The sequence below is a fragment of the Cryptotermes secundus genome, unplaced genomic scaffold (genome assembly GCF_002891405.2).
Source record: "Cryptotermes secundus unplaced genomic scaffold, Csec_1.0 scaffold966, whole genome shotgun sequence".
Lineage (NCBI taxonomy): Eukaryota > Metazoa > Arthropoda > Insecta > Blattodea > Kalotermitidae > Cryptotermes > Cryptotermes secundus.
Window position 1 is genome coordinate 72,936 of NW_019733846.1, and position 13,576 is coordinate 86,511.

Consider the following 13,576-nt stretch of genomic DNA (forward strand, 5'->3'; position numbering starts at 1 on the left):
ATTAGGTCAATGGATTTTTTTAATTGACCTACTCCTTCCAGCCATACTATGACCCTGGGGTCGACTCAGCCTCTAACAGAAATGAGTACCAGGAATCTTCCTGGGGGGTTAAGGGCGGCCGCCGACATTCTAGAAAATGCGGGAGCCTCGACGTCTCACTACCCTATGGGCCTCCACGGCCTGTTAGAGCGATGGTTTTACCTTTTTTGTCATAACCGTACACATAGAAGCCTGGCTCAGGTCCGTCAGGCAAAGGTCCTCCTAACGCTATACAAAATGCTGTTCATACAGGAGTGACACTGTGTCACGTGATCACTGGTAAAATTCATAGTTTTCCAGTCTAACTTGAATACGTTTTAACAAAAGGTTTTCTCTTTATTTCAGGGACTACTACTATGACAGGTAAGTAATGGGACTTCGAATGCAATTGACTGCCGTCTTCAGGAAATACTGACTGCACAAGCAAGATGAAGAATAATGTCTAGTGGCAGGTGATGCCATGCATTCTGCTAGACGTTTACCGACGTTTCAGGAGGAACATGCCGCCTACATCTTGAGAGTAGACGAGGAAGTTGAGGTCGGAAATGTTGGTACGCATGTAAGGGACGGAGGAAACTGTGTTTCGGTCCCTGAACACTACAGTGGAAGTACAGGCAGCGGTGAAAGTTTGTGAGGCCTTGAAAGGGCATTTTAAAACAAATAAAAATTTACTGAAGTTTTCGCTTTCACTTAAGCAAAATATTCAAAGTTTTCGAAGTCAAACATCAAACTATTTATAAAGCATATATACATAAAAAAGAAACTCCATGGCTTTAGTCCGCAAGCGAACTACACCGACCAAGCGATCGCCGCTTGTCGGCGAAGTTAGTGCCAACTTTTGCTGATAGAGGGTGTCGCGTGATCAGCGCAACTATGGGAAATGAAACATTAGGAGACTGGAGAAAACTGCACGATAAGGAGCTTCATAATTCGTACTCCTCTACAAATATTATAAGAATGATTAAACGAGGGACGACGAGCTGGTAGGGCACGCATGAGAGAGATGACAAATATGTGCAAATTCCTGATAGAAAGTCGGAAGGAAGGAGACCACTAGGAAGGCGTAGGCTTAGATGGAAAGATAATAAAATTCATGTGGCTCGAGATAGAGATCAGTTTCGGCATTTATTTTTGTAATACGGCAAGGAAATTTCAGGTTCCATAATATAATAGCTTGAGTAGCTGAACAAGTATTGCCTCCTCAAGGAAGATTCCGCTGTAGCCTAATTCCTGTGTTAGCAGTTTAACCGTCACCGGCCTATAATTCATCCGGCAGTAAGAGTCTTTCCGGTATCCAAACAGTGAAGCAGCTCTCTCCTGCCCCTTTCTATATTAGCCCGGCCTCCCAATACTTCTGGCCGCTCTCAAGAATAGCTGATCCTACCGTTAAAGTTAATTGAATTTTCTCTGCGTTCGCGAACTTTTAACCTCAAACTGACTTCCAGCGGGCGCGCGAGCACTTTATGCGGCGAAATGTCTGAGGCATGCATGTGAGCATGTACAGCACAAGGCGGTGGGGCAGTGCAAAGCACCCCACCCCGGTGATAGACATACCAATCAGGGTACACATTTCCTCGATTTAACGCTTAAAATTCTGTGTTATATTACATGACGTTTTTTAAAAATATTAATTAAAAGCGCCGAATAAACCATTTAATGTCAAATTTACTGTATTCTACACAGACATAGTTTGGCTTCATCAGGGCGTCATTGGATTAATTTCTTGTAACATTACATGAGTATATACTAGTACAATTATAACTTTATTTTATTTTTGGTCATGAAAAGTTCTATCTTCTCTGAAATAACGCCAATGTAGCCAAAAGTCAATCGACGTTTCGGAAGAACATGTTTTTGCGGGCTTGAAGAGCAAGTCAACTAAGAAACCAGCATGAAGCAGGTAGAAAGCAAAGCTATATAAAAATTAATCGCCTGCTTTCCTATCATACGAATGGACCGCATACGAAAAGAGGCCTCCAACTATTCTTCGTTGCCACGGGAACGTCTTTACCGAGTTGTTACATATAGGAGGACAGACACACTCACAGGCTCTCTTTTGAAAAGACACGGACCGCAAAGAAAAATGACAGGTCCAGTAATTCTTCTATTATTATGTGTATTCACTGCCACGGAGACGTGTTTACAGAGCCGTTGTTTAGCGACTAAAGAAGGGATAAATCTTACCGAGCCGTTGCCTAGCAACGATAGGAAGGATACACATAACAGACATACAGATTAATCGGAGTGGTTTATGTAGCACGCCGTTGAGATGGGCTCAGTTGGCATGATATACATACCAAGTTTCATAAAGATTTGTTAAGGAATTCAGAATCATTGGGGGGGGGGGTGTCCACGGAGACACAGACTGATCTCGTAGGCCTACTTTAGGAAAATAGGCTAATAAAATGTAAGGTTGGAGGTTATCACGGCGATGACTATGAAGAATGCCGTCTTCTGGGATGTGGCACCGTGTAGATATTGCGTAAACCGACGTTTCGGAGGAATGTATAGCATCTATCTTCAGGGTATAAGAAAAAAATCCGCGGGCGAGGAACCAGCGTGAGCAGATGGCTGCAGACTGAGCCACCAGTCGAAGTTCCTCCGAAACGTCGGTTTACACAATATCTACACGACGCCACATCCCAGAAAACAGCATTCTTCAGGCTAATAAAATGTTTGCATCGTATTTTTATAGTGAGTGTATAACTGATCCCATGTCCTCTTATAAACTGTAACTGGAGTCCAAAGAAGATGTTTTCACGTCATTACCTTCCCAATCTGTCGCAGAGCGAGTAGGTTACAAGTGCCTTTTGGAAAGCAAGCGCTGTGTAAGATTCCGAAGTTTAATTACTGAGGCGCTACGAGAAGAAGGGCGCTGTTTAATTCTAACACTGTTATTATACGAAAGAAGAAGTTCAGAAATGGGACGGAAATTCCCGTCTACTCGAAACGTGATGGCCGTGTTAGAATGTTCATACTTTAAAACACAACACAAAGGCAGCTTTCCTTATGCTGCGCCTTTTTCTAAAACTTCTCAGAAACTGCTGAACCGAATATTATTAACGGCTCATGTTCGTTCGTGCATTGTACATTCTGATATCCCCCAAACTCTCTTCAGTTTATAGAGAAGTTAATAAGGAGGAACGCCATTACCAACAAAGCCTTCCAGATACAGTCACGTGATTCGAGTCCTTGTTCATGTTACACTACAGCCGACTCTACTTTTCAATTAAATTTTCCCTGTACGAGATGGGGATGAAAGGGGGGGGTTACAGTGCTGTCCGTTCCTAGATTATACAGCATGGGTTAACAAGATGATTCACGAGGAAAGAACTGGAGATCATTTGGGAAGTGGTCGTGGCATGTTGGAGGTTCTCTCTGCTGTACTGAGTGATAAACACGAAAAAACCTCAGAATACTCAATGATCAGGCTGGGACTCGAACCTAGAAACTCCTACATTAAAGTCTAAAGCGCTACCGCTAAGCTAACCCTCTAGATACATAATCTGTTTGTAACTAATTTCCTTCAAACTTTTGCTCGGACCATCAACAGATAAAACTCAAATTAATTGCATGACGAAAATCGAGGTTCTCACACTCATGAATATAAAGACTTCTCGGGAGTGACGCCGTTTAGTCTGACAGATATTAATAAAAGTTTCGGGGAGAAAAAACCTGCTGCATCCATCTTCAGGATATAAGAGGAACTTTGCCATACTTTCATACCCTAGAGATGGAGACAGAGCGTTACTACGCAACGTCGATTAGCAGCTACAAGACTAGACGGAATCATAAACCATACGAGACACAATGCTATATTGGTTATTAAGCAACATTTCTTTCAAATACAGGCTATATGCCTACTGATGAGCCTTCTGTGTGACAGGGTACGAATCCCGGTCATTCTGCCCGAGGAATTCGTGGTACCCCTCGAAACTTCGAGGTAAACTCCGGGATAGTGCCTCAGCTAAGGCCACGACAGCTCCTTCTAGATCCTTTCCAATTATCTATTCACCAATCACCCCACGATTCGACGCTACAGTCATATACTCTGACCTATCCATTAAACAAATAACCAATTTCAGAATGGCCGTTTTTCGGTCTTAGATTACTTAACTACGCTGTCAGTAAAAAAGATGAAGGTAAAGTTATCCCTGTAACAGCCCGTGGGGGCCCCTAGGGTTGTGAGCCGTCGAGGCTCACACATTTTCTAGACAATCGGCTCATAGATAGCGGTAAGGTTGTCAGCCTTAGACATCGACCGCCCTTTATCCCCCAAGAAGATTCCTGATACTCACTTCTGTTAGATTCTGAGTCGATCCCAGGGCCATAGTGCGGCTGGAAGGATTAGGTCAATTGCAAAATCCAATGACTTCATCGGGAATCGAACCCGCGACCTTCCTGCTTGTAGCATAGTGTCTCAACCAACTACGCTACCACGTGACCCGACGCTGACAGTTTCGAGACTATGTCAGATGATTAGTGATTAATGCAGTGAAAACTTGCAGGAGAAACTGGAGTATTTGGAGAAAAAACCCGCCGCACTTCTATTCTGTCCATCACAAATCCCACATGAACTGACGTGGCATCGAACCGCGGTGGGAAGCCAGCGACTAACCGCCTGAGCTATGGCATGGCGCTGGTCGGCTTCCACCATACGTTACAAGTTCCACTTGAGTACCGTGTCTTGATGAATTCGTGATACGCGTCATCTGATGGCTCCCAGAGCTGCCGGGGGACAGGACATAACCGGTTCTTCCCACACACCAGCTCAGGTCCACGTGACAGTTCGTCACAAAATGAACAACAAACACACTATGACCAGACTGAAACTGTAATGATCTTTATTGGTTACTTTGTCATACGAGATAGACTGTTCTATGAAATCTTTGATATGATGTACAAAAGGAGGTCAATACAAACTGTCAATACCATAAACTGTACACTGTTAACGTAACAAACAAACATAAACGTATGTATATGGAGTGCGTTCATACTCATATCCGCGATAAAACTAATTGAGGTTTTGAGGTTCTGAGGTTCCCACACCGATAATTATGAAGAGCTCTAACTTCTGGGATGTGACGCCGCGTAGTCCGGTAGTTTATCAAGTTTTGATGGGACGTGCGCTCTGTCCTAAGGGTCTTTCTTGTCTCCTGCTTCTTATTATACGTTTCTCCGCAACGTCCGTTAACATTTACCAGAGTTTGATATCCTAGAAGATTGTTTTATAACTGAATAACCGGACAAGAGTAAGATAAAATACAAAACTGAGTCAACATTTTTGGCCGAGTTAAGGCAACTGCGCGCGCAGCTCACTGGTCATGCGCGAGAGCACCTACCGTGGCCTCAGAGCGGACAATGCTGGACTTTATGGCACTGAATAAAACCGTGGATTATCAATACGGGTATAACGATAGCCACCTATATTGGGTTTCCTGAGAAACGAGCCAATACAAATCTATGTAAAATTTCGTTTCGTTGTTTTAAAAAACCGTCTCAGTAAAATATCCGTTTATGTGCGAGAGCGAGCTCATGATTTCCTCTGCACTGCGGCCTCTAATGGACCTTCTATACCTGTCTCTGAAGGTGGATGCATGAACCAGTGAACGATAAGAGCTTGGGGGGGGGGGACAAACGCTCAGAAAAGTGTCCAGACCAACACCGCTTCGTCCATCACAAATCCCAGATGACCTATCACATCATGAACCTTGAGTTTAGCCGGAAGAAAAGGTAAACTAACTGCCTGGGCTGCTGGGATATGGCAAGGTCAAAATCCCCTTCATACTTTTAAGAATAAGCGTAATTTACAGTTCGTAATATTCACATAAGTGTAACAAAAGTGTATATGAAACTCCACCAAAATTTGTGCAAAGGGACTTAAGGATGTACGAGTACACAGTTCAATTGATATAAGCTAAATCACTGAATAAAGAGGCCCATATCATCTTAATTGAATTATAAGAGCCTCGGTGAATGGCATTTCTAGTCAGCTGCAAGTGTAGCGTATAAACGTTTGCCAAAATCACTCAAAATGCTTCAAATGATATACTAAAGGCCCACGGCCCTTCAGTAATTAGCATTTAAATTGAACTAAAGTTAATGGAACATTTACATGGCAACACTTAACACTAATGCCGAATGTGAAGTCAGGAACTGCAAAAATACAGAAACTCTAACGGTGCTCGTAAAATAAATTTTCAATTAGTTCCTAAAGTAAATGGCCCTTAAACTGAACGAAGCTAATTAAATTGTAAGCTAAACACATGTATAATGTAAGTGGCCTGCACGAAGTTTTGTCAGGGTTTGCTAAAGCTCTCGGAATATAAATTTAGAAGTTCCATTAGGCCTTTAAAGTACAACGGTCCTCTCAAATACTCAAACTAATCTAAAATCAAAGTGTCTCGTGGAAACATGGAGTATGCCCAACAACGTCCAAGGAAAGTAAGGCAAGCCAAGTGATGATGGAACCAATCGACTCTGACGGACGGATGGGCATAATGAAACTAACACGCCTTTATTCTTATTATTATTTGCATCTAATTGCAAATAATTAAAAAAAAATCTGCCGATGCGATAATTAAGACGGGTAGCAGGGTTACACACTTTCTGATCGGAGTGGAAAACGTAAAGTGCATACCGTCCATGAATACGTACTTCCTGTGCAACTGTTAGGCCGTGATGACGTCACATAAAGGCAAACAAAGGCAGAGATGGTAGGATCAAGATCTCAAAGGGCCTAGTCATTAGGATCGATGATAATGGTACGGTTGAGCCCATTAACTGTGGTTTTTAATATAAAAACAAATAATTTATATGATTTCTAGTATTTTACTACTCACCCTACTATACGTAACTCCTTTCATAACAAACTCTGAGGAAAGCCTGTCCTCTATGGAATTAGTATCTCAACGCCACAGCCTATAAAAACACACTAAATAACACAGACTACTTAAGCTCCAGTTCGAAAACCATCCATCTGCATGTACAACAAAGCAATCTAACGTCCTTTCTGCGTCAGCTGCAACTGGTTCGCAGGAACACCGTTGGAGGCGTCACTTGATGGCTTATCACTAGCCTCAGTCACGACCATTTCGCTTGCGCGTTGCTAGTTGTTATTTAGTTTTATAAAATATTTCATAGTCAAGGACGGGATAGTTGATGTAGCTGTAATTTGTATGCTTCAATTTGTATGCGGGAGGAGGCCGGTTTGGATCTAGACAGGGACACCTCTAAACGGAGATTTTTGTGGTTATCCTCAATTCCTCCAAGCAAACTCTGGAACAATTTCTCGATTAGGCCACGACCGCTTCCAATTCATCAGTCACCCTACCATTTGATGCCATGTAATGAAATACTCGTATTAACAGCGTCGAGAAATAAAACACAAAAAGTCTTTGACAGTTCGCGAAAATAAAACATATGAATTTCTATTACACTGCAGCGACAGACCTCTGTCGCAAACGCACCATTATCAAAATCATTTGTCCGCTGTCGTACATTTTAGGCAAATAGTCAAGAAAAAAGACATAAGCCTCGTGTAGGCACATTGAAACCTTTGTAAGAGGCGAAAACGAATAGAACGACAACATTAGGGAGGTTATCCATCCGCCTGCTTTCATACGAAGCGAATTCGGACCGTCAAAATTGGATAAGCTTGACGAGATCACAGCAGGAATTCATTTACTGCTCTCTCTCTCTCTCTCTCTCTCCCCGTTTTATTGCGGGTAATAAAAAAGTCTATGGTTATAAATACATGGTTGGAAATTCTAATTCTGTGCATACTCAGAGGATCCTTGCGTTACGTCAGTTTAATACGAGAGCAGACAAATGAAATGAAAGGGGCAAAAAAAAAAAGGATCCAATTCTGGATCTTTAAATTGGATCTTCGGAATTCAAGTTAAAATAACAAGGCACACTTCTACGAAATAGAACATCTCTCACCGAACTGAGGCGGGATGTGACTATACAGAGTTTTAAATATTTCTTATAATGCTAATCTTGTTGGTATGGTTTAGAGAATTCTCCTTTAGACAAAATTCTAATCTGTTTAAATAGTTTGTAGTTTTAAGATTATTATCTTCATGTATGTGATGTTGTGAGCAATCAGTCTTCAACCTAGTATAAGAGTCTTCTACGCTGAAGAGAAAGCAAAGTTCCCTCTGAAACCTAGATAACGATCTACCACAAAGAGCACGAGTCTTAGCTTGGTAGCCCATTTTGTTGTTCAGCTTTTGTGCGAAAATTATAATTTCTTGAGCCTAGAAGAAAAATAATCTTCTGCTATTAACTCATAACTAAAGCACAACAGACCACTGCAGGTCGCGGAGCAAGGGCCAAGAAGGTCCACCCCTTATACATTCATTCAACTCACAACTAACACACATAAGAAGCTTAGACGGTTATTTGTAGGTTTCTTACTGCTGCGGTCCAAGTTCCATCGCAGGTTAAATTATACGGGATTTGTGGTAGACACAGTGGCATTGGGGGGGGGGTCTCCCAGTACGTTGGATTCCACTAGATACTAGATATCTCTCGTCTTGTTTTCTTGGACCGGGCGGTACACTGGATCATATACGCCCTAGTACTAAGGGACTCACTCTCACCCCACCGCGAGTAGAGAGAATAAAAAAAAATCATTCTGATAGAACAGAAGAAGTTTGATGCCGTACTGTGCTCTTGTTCGTAAACACTACTAAGTCTCACTACTGATAAACACATAACAACAGAATATTAGTATATACTGATAGTCCAGTGCTTACATATGAATTTATTCCGATAAATTTCCACGATTCTTCCGGTGTCTGGCACGGAAATATATGTGAGTAAGAAGAGACTAGCAACCACACGTTAAAAGACGGTTCTTTAGCACCAACTTTACTGTTACGAAGTTTACTGAACACTTCCAAACAACTGAAATGTCTCACCATTACCGCCCGGTACAATGGCTACTAATTTGTACCCCTCCAGTAATCCAAGGCTCTTTCTTTATGAGAACATTATAGAAGGATTTAGGTCCTTATGTGGAACTCAGGGCTTCACGGACAGCAATCACCATAATCCGTGTCCTGTCATTTACGAAATAATTGTTTCACTCTGCTGACGTATCCCTTCTACTTCTCTTCACTTTTTATACTACTTCCTGTTTTAATCGTCCGAGCCATGAATTCCATTTCCGGTCCATCACGTGTGCTATTAGCGAGCCGCAGTGCTGAGCTCTGAAGGACCATTCTTACAGGAAATTACATGTAACTGTTGCGTCAGTTTATTACCGCCGAATTTCGGAGTGTTCGAGCTTGGAATGTAAAACAAGATTGGCAATAACGCTCGTGCGCAGAGATTGTGACGCTGCGTGTTTGTCTCTGGTTTCTTATACGGCGCTCTCAGTCGGATGGTACACTGCTAGATTAATGATGAATTGAAGAGGATTTGGAAGGAATCGGTCGAGCCCTAACTGAGGTACTGTCCCTGTATTTGCTTGGGGGAGTGAGGGAAACCCCGTAAAACATACAGGACAGAACGGTGTCCTGGTCGAGATTCGAAACGAGCACCTTCCGAATACAAGTCTAGAGAGTAACCGCTATGCTAGCGGCCTCCGTAGTCTAGGGGTAACGTTTCCACCTCATGGCTCAAAGTACGCGGATTCAAACCTGGCGGAGGTCGTCGAATTTTTAAGGGCAGAAAAATTCAGGGAACAAGTCCTCCGGGAGGGACTTTAAGCCGTGGGTCCCGTGTCGTAGATTTACTGCACGTAAAAGAACCTAATGTCTCTAGGAGACCTCTGAGCAAAATCAGGGAACACATTTCCCGCCCAAGTAGTTGCCAGTGCCTCTGGTAGATGGAAATATCAGGTACCGAGGGCGGACCTCGTTGGCTAAACGGGGCTGATAGCACCAACCAGTACCGATAGGGTATGGAGACAGTAGAAATTAAAGGGGGACGCACAATGGACCAATAACTGGTCTAAGTGCATGGGCAAACGCACCCCCTCTAATAATAATAATAATAATAATAATAATAATAATAATAATAATAACCGCTATGCTAACCTACAACGTGGCGTCGCTTGCAAAGCAGATGAACAGGACACTTCCAGTCCTTTATATAACATGGCACGACAGTGAGTCTTATAGAACAGGCTCTATATGAAGATTATTCTCGTCTCACACGTGATGCTATGTAGTCTGAAAGATCGGCAGCGACGTTTCGGAGTAGAGCGCTACCTCCACGTTATTCTATTCTAAAAATCGAGACAAGATATGTAGAATGCTGTCACCTGGGATGTGGCGCCGTGGAGATCTTGTGTGAACTGACGTTTCGGAGGAAACGTAGTCTCCCTGAAGATGAAGGCGATACGTTCCTTCGAAACGTCTGTTCACACAAGATGTACACGGCGCCACATCCCAGAAGATGGCATTCTTTATAATCACCGCCTTTGAGAACCTCAAATTTTACACGAGACGAGATGCATTCCTCCGAAACGCTGGTTTCAGCCCACAGGCTACATACAGCGGTAACCACAATATTTGTAATCTGAAAATTTACTGCAGCATACTTCACAAAAGCATTTTTATGCTACCACCGCCTGTTTCAATTCGCTCGTGTCGAGTTGGTGAATATCCTGATTGATATTAATAATTGCAATTGATACTAACGTAGTAATTAGATACTATTTTGACGAGTGACGTACCGTTCATACAAAGCAGCGCTATTGCGTCAGATGTTCCGTGTATTAATGATGCATTCAATACGCTAATTATTACAGCCTGACTCAGCCATCTAGTTCAGGCTCTATCACTTCTCGTGTGTGGGACATGCCTGGTTCAAATCTCGGCGTTTCCTCCACTCCCTTCAGACAAATGCCAACAAGTACCTTTCTTCCACAGCCTTTCCAATTATCATTCATTAATGAACCTAATAGCCGGTCAAGGTAACCGAGCAGTCTAAGGCATGCACTGTCTTCGCTAGCTCGGACGCCGAGGTCGTGGGTTTGAATCCCACTCAGAGCATGGATGTTCAGTGTTTGTGTGTGCGCGCGCGTTTTTCTGTGTTTGTGTACTAGCAGAGGTCTTGCGACGAGCTGATCACCTGCCCAAGGAGTCCTACCGAATGTCTAAGATCTAGTAAACCGAAGTCAAACGGAGAGTTTCATGGAGATAGGCCAAGGCCCAAATTTGGGCTGTATAGTATAGTAACTTACACACTTGCAACGTGTTAAAGGTCGATAATTCTTTGCTATGGTAACTTACGATGACGTAATGATAACGATAAATCTCAAAAGTCAAATCAAAGTTAGATTTAAGTTACGACCGACGGTCAGTCGGCCAGCCTGTCTTGGTGTCAAGCCTCCATCTAGCGCACAAGGACACATTTTTGTTATTGCCAGACATTTGCAGGTTTGTTGACGTGGGGAGCATTGTCTGACGAGAGGAACAATTGGCTGGCCCTCGTCAGCGCAGTCATTCTCTGGTCCGAGTCATAAGGGAGTCATGACCATATTGTAACGTGTCTGAATCACTGATTCTCGCACACGCGTCTGTAGCTCGTAACTTGCCAACTGAGAACTCGTTGATATCACACTCGCTCGACTACTACTTAACTCGGCGACTGCTACGTTACAAATAACTCGTAGCTGCTGTGCAGTTCTCTTATATGGGGGCTGTGTGGGCCTGTTACGTGCCACGTCACAGTAGGAAGCGGTGCCGCGTCACCGTGTTTGCGTATAGCCTAGCAACGCTGTCACCTCGCGCCGTCTTACGTCAGCGCGCGTTGCGCGTTACGTCACCGCGGAGGGGGGGAGGGAGCGCTGACTCATCCGCCACGTCACTGTGGCCTGAGTTGCCACGTTATTGCTGGGTAGGGAGGGGTTCTCCGTTGCGCAACATGTCACAATACTTTACTGTGTCAGATTCAAGATTCCCCCAACATGAAGGCCAGGTCCCAGTATTTATATCCCCTAGGAACAGGGTGGCCCAGTTATACACCGAGGCACTGGGTTCCCCATTCGTCGCTTCCTACGACTCGCAGGGCTACGGTGGAGGCATTCGAAACCGCCTCCACACGGGGACCTCGATAAAGCTAACGTTTACAATACTTTTTATGTATGCATAGAAGGAAACATATTTAAATCTTGTTTTAAAAAGTGGTTTTATTTTAAAACTGTAATGACGTTAAGGAAGACGAGAGATGAAGTCTATTAGTGCCATACTGAGGGCAGAATAAGCGAATTAAAGCATTACCACAGACCCGCAGCATTAGACGTGAGGTTTCCGTGAGGCTTCTGTCGAGAGCTCGAACCAGGGTGACGATAACTAAAAGTTTATTTAAGGGTTCCGACAAGAAGGATCAAAAGATTCAATTTTGGATCAATACTAAGAGAGGAGTTGTGAATGACGAGCAAACAGTTTTTTTTTCTCCTGCACCGCGTTTTAAAAGAAATGAAAACACTCTAGCGATACAGCCAGGCCCCTCTCATGAATGTGTCACATCGGAAGTTTACATTTAAGCTCTGTGTGATACATGGCAAGCTACTGAGCACTTGGAGTGTATAACAAATATTGAACTTTATAGTAATAATAGCCCATAACTTGTCCGCGTGTAAGAATAAATGGGGCGATGAAAAAGAAATATTGTAATTTCATTCGCTGTTAGAAACCTCCTAGCACGGTTTTTTGAAAGGGTGAAAGGAAATGACTCTTAACTCAGGTCTTCTGAAGCCATTTCAGTTAAAATGTGGACCTCCCGGAGCTACAGTATGTCTTCTCTTCTTTGTTAAGCATTTCACTGCAAAAATGGCATATCGGGCCATATTCAATATCATATTACATTACGTCATACTGGTACATTTCAAGAGGTAAGGACTGTAAGGTGAAGTTCTTAAAGTTTATAAATTTCCGGAATTGATTTATTCCTATAAAAACTACCCTTGTAGCAGGACGTGGAGGCCTATAGGGTCTGAGACGTCGAGGCTCCAAAATTTTCTTAACAATCGGCTGATAGTTGGCTGTAAGGTTGTGAGCCTTACGCGCCGGCCGCCTTTTACCCACAAGAAGATTACTGGTACTCATTTCTGTTAGAGGTTAAGTCGACCACAGGGCCACAGTGAGGATTAGATCAATTAAAAAATCCAATGACCTCATCGGTAATCGAAGCCACGACTTTCCGGCTTGCAGCATAGTGCCTCAACCAACTATACTACCGCGTGCTCTTCCCCCCGCTTATCCCCATACGTATGGAAAAAGTAACTAAAAAGATAAAAGCTTATTTCTTCAACAGTGGCATAAGTACTGTGACATGTTGACCCCTACCTCCCCAGCTGCACGTAGCGGTAACGTAGCGCTCGCGTAATAGGCGAGTAATCACCCCGCATCCTGGTAGCTATGCAACGCGCGGTGACGTCACGAGCGGAGCCGACGTTAGCCGAGTCCTCGCGACCTTGAAGCTATGCAAAGCGAATCAACAGCGGTGACGTCACCGAGGGGTATCGCTGTTGCTAGGCAGCAGTCAACAACTCCGGACAGCATGGCTAGCAACACGG

General features: G+C 43.4%; 1 protein-coding gene across 1 annotated transcript in view; it reads left to right on the top strand.

Annotated features, from left to right (window-relative positions):
• The first annotated feature begins 389 nt into the window (after positions 1 to 389).
• Positions 390 to 13,576, top strand: part of LOC111868275 — a 107,774-nt gene continuing 94,587 nt past the window's right edge. Inside the window, exon 1 of the mRNA XM_023858775.1 lies at positions 390 to 402. The gene's annotated coding sequence lies outside the window, so the exon portion shown is untranslated. The remainder of the gene's footprint in view (positions 403 to 13,576) is intronic.